This window comes from Acinonyx jubatus, chromosome B4 (genome assembly GCF_027475565.1).
Source record: "Acinonyx jubatus isolate Ajub_Pintada_27869175 chromosome B4, VMU_Ajub_asm_v1.0, whole genome shotgun sequence".
In the NCBI taxonomy this organism is placed as follows: domain Eukaryota; kingdom Metazoa; phylum Chordata; class Mammalia; order Carnivora; family Felidae; genus Acinonyx; species Acinonyx jubatus.
This window is the reverse complement of record NC_069387.1, coordinates 47,602,385-47,614,560: the sequence shown is the minus strand read 5'-3', so window position 1 is coordinate 47,614,560 and position 12,176 is coordinate 47,602,385. Positions and strand designations below refer to the sequence as shown.

The following is a 12,176-nucleotide window of genomic DNA, read 5'->3' as shown; positions in this document are numbered from 1 at the left end:
GTTCTCTCTGCACTGATGGGGTTGAACCCATAAGGATTCTGCTGAAGCAGAGAGAATCAAATAATTTGGAGAGCCAAGGAAGACCCAAACCAAAGTCACGAAAAGATAAAAACAAAAATCTAACAAGTGCCTTCCTTCAGACTGGAACAAACAAACACTTTGACCTCAGAAAGAGAAGGCTAAGCCACCCACACTGCACCAAGGTCATGCCTGTGCTGGCTCTTGGCTTTCTTTCTCCTTATCCTCACACTCTCATGTTCCCCGTCTTGTGCCTTGGTCTTTTTAAGCACATCCTAGGAATAAATAACTGTTTTCTCTGTGGTCATTTAGTGCCCTAAATCCCTCCTTTCCCAGAAAACTGTTTGTCATGGAACCACAGAAAAAAGGAGGGTCAGTTTGGAGTCCTTTCCAAATGAATTTAGTAATCAAGTTTTGCAATGACCTTGTAACGATCAAGTTTTACTTATAAGCTTGCTACATGACATTATAAGGCTATTTGGGTGTATTTCTTTCATGTTTTCTCCTAGTTTCATTCCCGGCCCCAGTCCAGGCCCACAGGTTCAGTGTGTCCTCTTCTTCCATTTCTTTATTTTAGAGCCAGATCAACCCCTACTCCCACCCCCCACCCCCACCAAAAGCCCTTCAGTTATAATCTGCCTAAACACCACAAGTTGAGAAATACTCACAGAGTTGAATGTTGCTCTCATAAACTGTCCAGTTGCCTTCTTCACAGGAGATGAATAAAGGATCTTTGCACCCCAATTTATCTTCCTATAATACCCACATGCTTCTTAATCCCACTGTTAAGAGCTTAGAGAACCAACCCAGGTGCAAAGAAGTTGGAAGAACAAGGGGTGAGACTGGGACAGGCTTAGGAGTTTTCTGACAATTGAATACTCTCACAAAACTTACTTGGGCTCTCTCCTGTCAGTAAATAGGTACTGAATCCACAAACACACACACAAAGTGTTGATATCCAGGAGTATATTTCCAGTTGGTGCCTCCTCCATTCCCACCGTTAGTCCTTGTTATCCTCCCATTCCTGCCCTTTCCCTGACACACACATCCCCAATCATAAATCAATCCCCACCATATGCACATCGTGTCATAATTCTCCTGGGACTCTAGATAACTGGAAAAAAGAGTGTCAACCAGTGTGTCCCCCTACACCCCATGGGGACACTGGGATGCTGATTGTGTGAGCTATCACACTGAAAAGTATTCAGCATCTCTCCCTAACAGGTACTGTATATATTTCCTCAGTAAGACAGAACCACAAATCAAAAAAGACACAGAATAACTGCTAACTGATGGCATTTATTTGAAATGATTGCTGGATCTTCGTACCCAAAGGCTTCAGGAGCAAGACCCAGGCTGCAATTCAATTCATTCGTACACTTGGCTTCAGTCTTTCAATTACATTGAACCACTAGTGTTAATTTGGACATCAGTTTGTATAGATCTTAGCCTAATGTTAATATCATCAGGCTCTTTTGACATACTTATCATAGAGAAATAAAGTGATTGATTCAAAACTGCTGATGAAGTTCGTAGTGAATCCAGGAGAAAAAATCTGAGCACACCTTACATATTTCAGCCATCTGTCTACTGTAGTAGAGTGAAGCAGACATAGACCAAGATGTATCTGTCGCTGGTCTCTCTAAAACCTTGCCAGCGGATTGTGACGTGCCTTCCCTAAATCATTACTTGTTAGAGAATTGCACTCCATAAGATGATAGAGAAAGAAGGTCAATTCATCCCTCTCGGGCAGGGAAAGCTTCTCAACCAGGGGCCCCAAGCAGATTAAAGGGGCAGCTAAACAGCTCACAGGGTATTTTGATGAGCTTTCCTCTGGTCTTTACCAAACTTAGAGGAGTTCTGAAGCAGCAGACACCTCACAGAGCTGGCAGAGTGTTTGGTGTCTGGATGAGTCTTTCCACTCCCACCTCTGTGTCTCCATTACCATTGAGATCTTCCTCTACTCTTATACACCAGGCACATGGATATTGAGATTCTTATCTGTCAAACCCTCACCCATTCTCTGTTTCTTTGTTGAAGGACTGCAATTCATACAAGCGGTGAATAGAACAATAAGCGGAATGTTCTCAAGTGTTGCTACTCAGAGTGTAATGGCATGCACACCACCTGAGAGAGATAAACCATACTGATCAGTAGCAGGATTTGTAACCAGTGATTTCCCAATGTTAGAAGGAGGACGAGGGCTGTTGTGCCACGACTCTTCTCCCTCCCAGGGACACCCAGGAGAATGGAGAGTGAAGAGTGGGATGTGTGGGGCAACGCAAAGTCTATGGTTGGAAAAAACTCTCCTAAAATGATTCTAATATAGCTCTTGATGGTTTATGATTAGAAAAATCTTAAATTGCTTTAAAGATTTAAAAGCTTCTATCATATCCAGTTCTGGACAAGAATGGGGTAGATATACTTCTTTCCATTTCTCCTGCTAAGTACAGCTAAAACTCCTGGATATTACATATGGAACAAATATAAGAATATTTTAAACGTTCAAAAGAAGATAGATCAAATAGGCAACTTGGGACTCAAGGAACAATGTGGCAGCAAATTCTTTGAGTTCTCTTTTTGCCTTGTATATCCTGACCTAGATGCAAGGGAAGCATCTAGGGAAACACAAACAGGAGCAGACAAAAAAAATTATATATATATATATATATCCTCTCAAAAAGCCTACTCTCTCTAGACAAATAACCAGGAAAGAGAATCTAGTAAGGCAGAAAATAAGTAGAACAAAATCTCGATGCCGTGGAAACAAATCCAACATCAACAAATCCAATATCATGGGAAGAAAAAAAGGCCAACATCAACCCCCTCAGCACAAGCAGAGTAAAGAGACTTCCATCCTGGCCCAGCTATAATTAGGTAATCCTACCCCATCCCTACCTGGGTAGTATCAGAGAAGGCCATATGGGGATATTAAACTTTCATCTCCCACCAGGGATAACGAGGCACTCTCTTCCTTTCTACAAGAATGGTATCAGAGGAGACCAAATGAGGAATCTTAATTTTCATCACTATTCAGCAATAGCAAGGTATCTAAAGAAGAACAAAATGAAAATTTACAACTGAAAAATAAAACAACCAGCATAAAAAACTCAATGGATGGGCTTGACAACAGAAAAGAAGAAGAAGAAGAAAGAGAGGAGGAAGGGGGAGGTGGAGGTGGAGGAGGAGGACAGCCTGGGACCTGGGAAACTAAAAGATCTAATATTCTTGTCATCAGAGTTCTGGGAGAGGAGAAAAGGATAAGGCTAAAAAAGTACTTGAAGAAATAATGACTAAAAATTTCCTAAATCTGGTGAAAGACATAAGTCTATGGAATCAAGAAGCTAGCAAACCCCAATGAGATAACCCCAAAGAAATGTATGCCAAAGCACATCATAATCAAACTTCAAGAAACTAAAGACAAAACAAATTTTGAAAGCAATTAAAAATATATATATTTATATATATTTGCTTTTGAAAGCAACTTAAATATATATATGTATATATATGTATATATGTACATATGTGTATATATATGTATATATGTATGTATATGTGTATACATATGTATATATGTATACGTGTGTGTGTGTATATATATATATAAATATATATATGTATATATATGCCACCTTACCTAGATGTGAAAAAAAATAGAATGACAGAGGATTTCTCATCAGAAACCATGGGTCAAAATGAAAGAAGCAGAACACTTTCCTAGATCTGACCCCCAAAAAACACAAAAAACAAAAACAAAAAAACCTGTCACCTCTGTCCAGAAATTTATCCTTCAGGAATGAAAGGAAATAAAGACATCATAAGAAAGAAAGGCTAAGGCAATCTATCCCCAGAAGACTTATACTAAAATAAATGATAAAGGAAGTTCTCAAAACAGAATGGACATGATATGAAAGAAGAAAGAGAAATGAAAGAAAGAAAGAAAGAAAGAAAGAAAGAAAGAAAGAAAGAAAGAAAGAATTTTGAATATCTAGAAAAAAAGAACAACAAAAAGAGATAGTATGGGATACAAGGGAAGTGTGGAAGATAGGACCCTCAACCACATTCAGCAAGGTCTTGTGGAGAATGAAACAGTGTTCCAGACTCTGTGAAGTTCTAAAGATCTGATCATTTTGTACCTTTAGGAAATGTATCCATTGTTCCCTGTTCCAAGGGGCTGTTCTTTCTAACTATTCTTCCTGTTGCCACTGAGTCTTAGAGGATTTGAGTAGCCTGGCCTATCAGCAGTAAATACACACTGCCTCTGTCAGACAGAACAATTCTACCAGATCACTTCATTGGTCATTGGCTAGGTTAGTGATGACTGACTTTTGATTGGTTGCCTATCTCAAGATCTTGTCATTCAGGTAATGGAGTCACGTGGCACTAAACAAGCTGACCGATGACCAAGAAATTTCTCTAGACGAACTTTGGTTGTGCTGGACACTAAGATTTCAAAGACATAAGAATAAAACCAACAAGAACCGTGCTGGAAAAGAAAAGGAATTATTATTGATAGATGTAATAACATAGATAAATATTAAGCACATTTCACTAAGTGAAAGAACCCAGAACTGGAAGGCTCTATACTGTCTGATTTAATTAATGACATTCAGAAAAGACAAAACAATAATGTTGAAGAACAGATCCGTGGCTGCCAAGGGTTGAGAGAAGCAGACTGCATGTAAAGGGACGATGCAAGGGATTTTAAAGGGTGATGAAGTTATTTGGCATCTTGATTATAGTGGTGGATCTATAAGTCTATGCATTTGTCTAAACCCATAGAAGTCCACACCACAGAAAATGAGTTTTGCTATATGCAAATTTAAAACTTAAATATCATAAAATACTTTTTACAAATTATGTTTCATAGCTCTATAATCCTTGGTTCTTGATACTTTCTGACAGATGGGAAAATATTATTAATCATATACAGGAAAAGACTCAAAGGGCAGGTACTAAGTAATTAGAAAGTGATTAAAATTTTAGCTGTCTGATAAGCTCCTTACCCAAGTGCTAATCTCTAATCCTTCTTTAGTGTTTCTTAAAATACCTTTGAGTAGGAAGACAGACATCAGAGACACATTCCTTCCACATTTGGATTTTTCTAGTCTGAGATTCCATCTCTAATCAATACATAGTGGACTCCAGAGAGGAACACCCTAAATGTGAAGGAAGAAGTTACCTTCTCTTAATATCTTAATATCTCATCATATTATGCATTTTCCAGACCAACAGTGCAAATCTTAAAAAAAATAACTTATTAAATAAAAATACAATACTCTCTTTCAGAAAATGAAGAAGAGGGAACAGTTATCAACTCATTTCATGAAGCCAGTTTGACCTTCATAAACTTTTTTAACACAAAAACCAAAGGTAGCAAAAAGGAAAAATACTGATCAATCTCTCTCATGAATTTAGATGTAAAAATCCTTAACAAAATATTATCAAATCAGATACAGAAGTACATAAAAATAGCACCCCATGATCAAGTGGATTTATTCCATGTATGCAAGACTATTTAAAACCCAACTAACATAATGCACTGTATCAACAGGCTAAAGAAGAAAAATCATATGATCATATCAATTGACACAGAAAATGCATTTGGCAAAACCCTGTGCCCATTTATGACAACTCTCTGCAAACTAGAAATAGGAACTCGTAAAGAGCATCTACCAAAAAACCCCTACAGTTAACCTCATACTTAATTGTGAAAGACTGAATGCTTTTTCTCTAAGATCAGGAACAAGTCAAGAATGTCTGCTCTCATGATTCTTACTCAACATGATACTGAAAGTTCTGGCCAATGCAATTAGGCATCAGAAAAATAGAAAGCATACAGCTTGGAAATAAAGAAACAGAACTTTCTATTTACAGATGACATGACTAACTACATAGAAAATCCTAAGGAATCTGTAATTTTAAAACTATCCTATAATTAATAAGTGAGTTCAGCAAGGTTGAAACATACTAGATTAATGCAGAAAAAATCAGTTGCATTTATATTTAACAATGAACAAATGGAAACTGAAACTTAAACAGTAGTGTCATTTGTCACTGCTCTAAAGACAATGAAATACTTAGGTGTAAATCTAACAAAGGATGCACAAGATTTGTATAATTAGAAACTATGAAATCGAATTAAAAAGAAACCAAAGCAGACCTAAATAGTTGAAAAAACATACCACGCTTATGGATTAGAAGACTCAACGTAGTAAAGATGTCAATCCTCACTAAATTGATCTATGTTTATTGCAATTCTTATCAAACTGTTAGCAAGGTTTTCTGGAGACATAGATAAGTTTATTCCAAAATGTATGGCCAAAACAAGTTTGAAAAAGAAGGAAGTAGGGTGGGAAGGAATCAGTCTTCCTGATGTTAAGGCTTGCTGTATAGCTACAGTAGTCAAGACAGTATGCTATTGACGGAGTGATAGACACACACATCAGTGAATCCAAGTAAAGAACCCAGGTGTAGACCCACACAAATATGCCCAGGTACTTCTTGACAAAGGTGCAAAAGCAATTAAATGGAGAAGGGATAGCCTGTCCAACAAATGGTTCTGGAGAATGAGTAGCTAAAGCTTGGGCAAATGGTGCTAAGCATGGATATTTTGTCCATGGACATCCATAAAGAAACAAAAAAAAAAAAGTGAATCTTAATCTAAACCTCACACCTTATGCACCTAAAATTCCACACCCAACCCACACACCTTGTCTAAAAACTATCTCAAAATGTATCACAGACTTAAATGTACAATGTAAATCTATGAACATTTAGGAAAAAAAATAGAAGAAAATCTTCAGGGCCTTGGACTAAGCAAAGAGGTCTTAGAGTTGCCAGCAAACGTACTTGGCGGGAAAAACTGATAGATGTGACATCATCAAAATTTAAAACTTTTGCTCCGTGAAAAACTCTGTTAGGAGGATAAAAAGACAAATTACATGCTGGGAGAAAATATTTGCAAATTACATACCCAACAAAGGATTTGCATCTAGAATACACAAAGAACTCTCAAAGTTCAATATTCAAAAGGCAAACATTGGGGCGCCTGGGTGGCCGAGTCGGTTAAGCGGCTGACTTCGGCTCAAGTCATGATCTCGCGGTCCGTGAGTTCGAGCCCGGCGTCGGGCTCTGTGCTGACAGCTCAGAGCCTGGAGCCTGTTTCAGATTCTGTGTCTCCCTCTCTCTGACCCTCCTCCCCTGTTCATGCTCTGTCTCTGTCTCAAAAATAAATAAACGTTAAAAAAAACAAACAAAAAAAACAAAAGGCAAACATTCCCATTAGAAAATGGACAAAGAATACAAATAAACATTTCACTGAAGAGAATATACAAATGGCAATAAGCACATAAAAAGATGTTCACCATAATCACCCCTAAGGGAAATGCAAATTAAAACCACAATGAGGAGGAGTACCTGGGTGGCTCAGTAGGTTAAGCGTCCAGTGTCCGACTTCAGCTCAGGTCATAATCTCACGGTCTGTGAGTTTGAGCCCCACATCGGGCTCTATGCTGACAGCTCAGAGCCTGGAACCCACTTCAGATTCTGTGTCTCCCTCTCTCTCTGCCCCTCCCTTGCTTGTGCTCTCTCTCTCTCTCTCTCCCTCTGTCATGAAAAAATAAATAAACATTAAAAAAAAAAACCACAATGAGGAAATGAATCAGGTATGGACATCTGGGAGAAGAGGATTCCTACAGGGAGAGTAATTGCTGAAATAGGAATCTCCTTCTGATGTAAGGATTAGCAAGAGAGCAGGGACTGGAATGGAGAGAATAAAACAGTAGGGAAAGCAGTCTGGAGTGGTGCAAGGGGCCAGATCATGAGTGCATTAGTTATCTAATAACATAAAAATTGGCAACTCATAGCAATAAACATTTGTTAATATCCCACGGTTTCTGAGGGTCTATCCGGGAGGAGTGGAGCTGGCTGGCTCCTGCTCAGTCTTTCATGAGGTGGCAGGCAAGCTTTCAGCCGGGGCTGCGGTCATCTGGAGCTGGAGGGTTCACTTCCAACAGAGCTCACACGCATGGCTGTTAGCAGAAATCCTCAGCTTCTCACCATGTCTTTCCTATGTCGCTTCAGTGTCCTTACGACATGTCACCTAGCTTCCCACAGAACAGGTGATCTAAGAGATAGAGAGGCACAGTGTCTTTTATAACATAGCCCCAGAACTGATATAGCTTCACTTCTGCCATGCCGTATTGGTCACACAGACCAACCCTGATCAGGGCTGGTATCAGGATCAACGGGGCCATCCTGGAGGGTGGTTACCACAATGAGAAAACCTGCTGGCCATGGTAAATGCTTCAATGTTAGTGTAAATGGGTAAAATGTGCCTAGAAGTTTCAGAAAGGAATGATCTGGTCATAAGAATGCTTTGTACTCTGACTACTTTGAAGACAATAACGCCTACAAGGAAACTGTTGCTTCCTTGCACTGCAGGCACGGTGAGAGGAGGACTAGGCTTCTAGCAGAGGAGGAGATGAGAAGTAGTCAGCAGCTTATATATTGAAAGTAGAGCTTTCATAAAACAGGATTTTCCTATGCGTGGCCAACTTCTCTTTTTATACTCTTTCAGGATGATCTCATCCTGAGGGTCTATCCAGGGTCTATGGTTTAAACCACTGTTTCTCAAACTTCACAATTTACCTGCAGAGTTTTTTAAAATAGATTCCTGACTCCAACCCTAGACATTCTGATATCATAGGCCTGCAGTTGACCTAAGAATTTGCATTTCTAACAAATTCCTGGGTGATGCCAATTTGCTGATCCACGGACCACACTTTGGGTAACTTGGTTTAAACTACTATCCCTAGCCTGATGAAGTATAAATCATTAGTTTAGAGTTGAAATCCGGGCATAGATATATATATATCTGCCTGTCAAAAAATCGCCTCCTAGAAATAGCACAGGTTTTTCAAACTCAACACTCGATATGTCCAAATTCAGGCCATAATCTCCCCCCAAATGTTTATTCTTTCTTTCGTATTTTCTATCTCAGTTGATGGTACCCCCAAGGACATTGTTGCAAGAAACCCGCAAGTCCTCACTCCTCCTCACCTTCATCCTTGACACCCCTCCAATTACAAGGTCGTGCCAATTTTACCTAAGTATTTCTTGTATCCGACAGCCTCTGTCCATCCCTCCTGTGAATGCTCTAGTTCAGACCTAAACAGTCTCTAAACTGGTTTTGTTCCCATCCAATCCATCAACACAGCTACCAGAATAAACTATAGAATAAAATACAAAACTGTTCATGCGCCTCTTTTAGTCTCAACAGCTCTATTGTCACTGACAGGATCAAGACTATGTTCCTTATTTGCATAGCATAAGAGATCTACTGTGATGTGAACCCTGTGCCTGCCCTGCTCTAGATACATTTCTTATCCTTATATAATGTTCACTTTGGAAGTCCAGCAACCTTGAGCTTCTTCTTTATAATTCCCTGGACATACCACACCATTTTAGGTTGCCACGCCACTGCTCATGGTCTCCCTTTCCTCAATTGCCTTGCCCTCCACTTCCAACCCTCCCCAATGTACCAATGTATACTAACCTTTGAGATTTAGCGTTGCAGTCACTTCCTCCAAGAAGACTCCTTTGATGTCCTTACTGACTTCTCTCATACTACCCCATGTACATTTCTTTTCCTAAGCATACATAAAAAATTTCATTTGTTTCTGTCTTCCTCACTACGTTGTTAGTAACATGAGGTCTAGGATTGTGCCTCAGGACTGTGTTTATCTCTGCTCCTGTGCACAGGTCCTGGGATATAGTCAGGAATTCTTAAGGGCTTGTCGAATTCGGAAATAAGCCTTTATGTCAAGGCTCTGAACCCCTGCAGAATATAGTTTGCTGTGTCGTATATATAGAAGAAAGGAAGAAACAGAGAATTTGGTTTCAGTGATTCCCTGTGGACACACGACCTTGCTTATATTTGTATTCTTTCTTCGCCAAGGCAACGCTCTCACCAGAGGAAAGAGATGGAGTGGGGTGCATAATGTAGGCATTCCTGTCTAATTTAGACATATACATATCTACTAAAGAATTTTACTCAATGTCTTGCATGAGTCTGACAAGCATTATGCGAGCCACTCCAAGCATTACACGATACGAACGACACCGGCCTTTCCTCACACATTTTATATTTGGGTGGAGAGATAAGTCTAACGCTCAGAAAATAATCGCTTAACACAAAGCAGCACTCACTAACGGTCTAAATTATAATTGTATAAACAGTGCACACTCTAGGGGAAAAAAAAATACAACACACTTGTCCTGGATCGGTGCTGGAAAGCTTCAAAGAAGAAGGAGTTACTATATAAGATATTTATATTTGAGATTTATGGATGCTGATTGTGAGTACTTAGATGAAAATGCCTCTCTCCTACTTATTCTAATATGTGTTATGCGAAAATAAGTATCAAAATGTAAAGTTGGGGGGCGCCTGGGTGGCTCAGTCATTAAGCGCCTGACTCTTGATTTCAGCTCAGGTCATGATCCCAGGGTCATGGGATCGAGCCCCGCATCGGCCTCCGCGCCGGGGGTGGAGTCTGCTTCGGATTCTCTCTAAAAATAAAAATAAAAAATTAATGTGGAAATGATGATGGTGATGATTTTCCTAGCCTCCACCATTTGTTGAGTATTGAGCACTTTTCTGAGGTGGAAACCTTGCTGGATGCTTTCTCACACGTTATTTCCAACCCTTCTAGCAATGCTGAAGGTTGACATCATTCCTCTTTCACAGATGAGAAAACTAAGGCTCAGAGAAATGAAAACCATGGCCCAAGGATCCACTGATGGGAAGACACAGAGCCAGGACCTCTGTCTGAACTGCAGCTCTACCCCCAGCCTGCTGTTGGTGCCTCGTGGGCACATTTGAAAATGGACAGCTCTCAGGGCAGAAAGTCTTCTCTGAGAGTCTATTGTCTCTACCTGTAGCCTCAGAGAAATACGTCTGTGCAAAAAGGGGAAGTTTTAAGTCTGCAGTCCTTTGTTGCTTTTTTTAGGCCCGTGGCAAAGGCACCGCCCCTTGGAAGATCTGCCTAGAATTTACCTTTCAGGCTGTGCTTATAACAACAAAGGAAAGCTGGAAAATACCTCAAAGTTTCCATCATTTTTCTAGAAATTCTTAGGCGGTTTTCCAAGTTCTGCTGATTTCGTTTGGCAGCACAGAGCTAAGGTCCTTAGACTGAGAGCATCCTTACCGCCACGACGGGCCTCGTCTTACATCTGAGGAAGCTTAGATATGGGGAAGGAAGTTTCGATGCATAACACACCTTCGTCAGCATGGGCTAGAAGCAGTGTCTCCCATCGTAGACTTCTTTGAAAAGTCTCTTCATCGGTTTTCCCATCCAATAAATACAGGTGAACAATGAACTATGATGGAAGAAAAATGAGAAATGGGAATTTTGGATAGATCACTGCCCTGACTGCGATACCAAAGGATATTTTAGGAGAACATCACAGTTGTCCCCCAAGTTACTGAAAGTCCACTGCTATATCATCAAGAAGAGGCTTTAGGGGTGCCCGGGTGACTCAGTCCGTTGAACATCCAACTCTTGATTTTGGCTCAGGTCATGACCCTGGGGTTGTGGAATCTAGCTCCTTCCTCAGGCTCCACGCTGAGCACGGAGCCTGCTTAAGATCCTCTCTCTCTCTCCCTCTGCCTGTCTCCCCTGCTCATTCTCAATCTCTCTCTCTCTCTCTCAAATTAAAAAGAAAGAGAGGCTTTAAGTTGGCAATTCTTAATCCTTTTGAGGTCATGGACTCTTTTGAGAATTTGATGAAAATTATGAATGCTCTCTCCTCCCCCAATAAATACATACACACTGCACACATACAAACTGATTTTACAGACACTTTCTAGTGGTGTCTATACCTTCTAATGTCCATACCTAGAGCAGTGCATTAAGAAAAATTGTGGAGTCACATTGGACTTGGCAGGAAAAAAAAAAAAGCCCTGTTTGACTCGTGACGTCTTCCCAAATAGCATGAGAAATGGGTATGGCATGGAGACTATGAATCTACCATTCCCAATTTTTAAATCTTTATTGTTCTAAATAATTTATTCTACCTATGTTATTTTTTAATTGTCTGTCTCCCCTAGGACATAATTTCCACAAGAGAGTAGAGATTTTTGTCTGTTGTCTACT

The 12,176-nt window shown here is 39.9% G+C and overlaps 1 protein-coding gene across 5 annotated transcripts in view; it reads right to left on the bottom strand.

The window, feature by feature from the left end:
* Positions 1-12,176, bottom strand: part of PDE6H (phosphodiesterase 6H) — a 178,215-nt gene that overhangs the window by 8,310 nt on the left and 157,729 nt on the right. For 2 of the 5 annotated variants that reach the window (XM_053225870.1, XM_053225868.1), the window contains one exon: positions 11,301-11,400. The exons of the other annotated variants lie outside the window; for them this stretch is intronic. The gene's annotated coding sequence lies outside the window, so the exon portion shown is untranslated. The remainder of the gene's footprint in view (positions 1-11,300; positions 11,401-12,176) is intronic. 5 annotated transcript variants of the gene reach the window in all.